Genomic DNA, 2,494 nt, shown 5'->3' on the forward strand with positions numbered 1-2,494 from the left:
CTTAATTTTGTACTTGGCTAGCAATTGTTCAGTCTCAGCTTGGAAATGTGACCCACTGTCATGATGATCTCATGTGGGCAACCATAGCAACAGTTAATGTTGGTTTGTATGAACTTTGCCACGTTCTTGGCTGTAAGACTAGTGTAGGAAGCCGCTTCTACCCACTTGGTGAAATAATCGATTGCTACTAGGATGAAACAGTGACCCCTTATTCCGGCTGGAGTGATCTTGCCGATGATGTCAATTCCCCAAGCAGAAAATGGCCAGGGAGATGTCATAGTGTAAAGCAATGAAGGAGGGACATGTTGCACATTCCCGAAGATTTGGCAATTATGGCAATGTTTTACCTATTTGATGCAATCATATTCCATCGTGGTCCAATAATACCCCAAACGTGTGATTTTCTTTGCCATCATGGGTCCACTCATGTGAGGGCCACATTCTCCATCATGGACTTCTTCCATCACTTTCCGTGCCTGTGAATGATCAAGATAACGTAGGATTACACCAAGAGATGTTCTTTTGTATAATTCTCCTTGCATGAGAACATATTGGGAAGCTAGCAAGTGGATAGCGCGTTGTCCCCTTTTGTCCATTTCTGGTGGATAGGTGCCATTGAGCTTGAAGTTTAGGATCGCTTGGAACCAAGGTTCCTCTGTGATTTCTTCTTCATTGGTGATTTGGTGCACATAAGCTGGCTCTGATCATCGTTCGATGCATAAAGGTATTTCTACCATGTTATCCGGCATATTAATCAAAGATGCAAGTTTTGCAAGATCATCTGCAATTAGATTTTCTTCTCGAGGTAGATGTAGGTAGGTTACTTGATCGAAGAATTGGGCAACTTGGTCTATTCTGGCTTGATAAGGTGCTAAGCTTTCGCTTCGATTTTTCTAAGATCCCGTTATTTGGTTGATGATCAAAGATGAATCTCCATGTTCGCGGAGATTCTTGATGCCTAAACATACTACTGCTTGTAATCCGATGAAACAAGCTTCATATTCTGCCGCGTTATTTGTCACCTCGAAGTCGAGTTTGACAGAGAGTGGTTTATGCTCGCCTTCAGGAGAAATGAGCAACGCTCCTATTCCAAATCCTCTCAAGTTCGATGCCCCATCAAAATAAAGGTCCCAGGAGTCTATATCGGTTTGGAGTATATCTTCATCCGGAAATGACCAGGTGTCTATTGATTGTGCATCATTGATGGGATTTTCTGCGAAAAACTCGGCAACGGCGTGCCCTTTTATAACTTTCATAGGTACATACTTGAGATCGAATTCTGAGAGCATCAAGGTCCATCTTGCGAGGCGTCCATTGAGAACGGGTTTCTCGAAGAGGTATTTGACAGGATCCATTTTGGAGTATACTTTGACGGAGTAACTAAGCATGTAATGGCGTAGCTTCTTCGTTGCCCACACAAGAGCGAGGCAAGTCTTCTCAAGTGGTGTGTATTTGCACTCGTACTCCAAGAACTTCTTACTAAGGTAGTAGATAGCTCTTTCTTCTTTTCCTACAGTTTGAGCTAGCATGGCGCCCATGGCCGTTCCAGTTACCGTGAGATATAAACCAAGAGGTTGATCTCGTTGAGGTGGTCTGAGCACTGGTGGTTTGGCTAGTATTTCCTTGATTCGGTTGAAAGCCTTCTGACAGTCATCATCCCACATGGTGTGATCTGTTTTTTTTAACTTCTTGAAGATAGGTTCGCAGATCATGGTGAGTTTCGATATGAATCGACTTATGTATTGCACCTTGCCTAGGAATCCTCTAACTTCTTTCTTCGTTTGAGGTTGCGGCATTTCGATTAGAACTTTGATCTTAGAAGGGTCTATTTCTATACCTCGTTGGCTAACAACGTATCCCAGGAGTTTGCCAGATGTTACTCCGAATGCGCATTTCTGAGGATTGAGGCTCATGTGCCCCTCTCTTTCCTTGGACTTGACAATCATGTCATCTATGTATACCTCAACTTCTTTATACATCATGTCATGTAAGAGCGTAGTTGCGGTGCGCTGGTATGTAGCTCCGGCGTTGATTAACCCAAATGGCATAACCGTGTAGCAATAGGTTCCCCATTGAGTGACGAAGACGGACTTATGCATGTCTTCTATGGCCATCTTGATCAGGTTATATCCTGCGTATCCATCCATGAGGGATAGTAACGCGTGATCTGCCGTATTATCCACCAATATGTCGATATGTGGTAGACGAAAATCATCCTTAGGACTCGCTTTGTTTAAGTCTCTAAAGTCAACACAAACACGTATTCTCCCATCCTTTTTGGGTACGGGTACTATGTTAGCTACCCAGTCTGAGTACTCGGAAACTTTGATGAAACCGTCTTTGAATTGTTTATCGACTTCTTCTTTGATCTTGAGAGCCCATTCTGTCCTCATTCGACGAAGCTTCTATTTCACTCGTTCCCCTTCCCCCTCTTGTAGTATTTCTTTGGCTATGTAGGGAGGTATTTCGATTGAGTATGGGTCTGGGTCATCCT

Source organism: Silene latifolia, chromosome 11, assembly GCF_048544455.1.
Source record: "Silene latifolia isolate original U9 population chromosome 11, ASM4854445v1, whole genome shotgun sequence".
Classification (NCBI taxonomy): Eukaryota; Viridiplantae; Streptophyta; class Magnoliopsida; order Caryophyllales; family Caryophyllaceae; genus Silene; species Silene latifolia.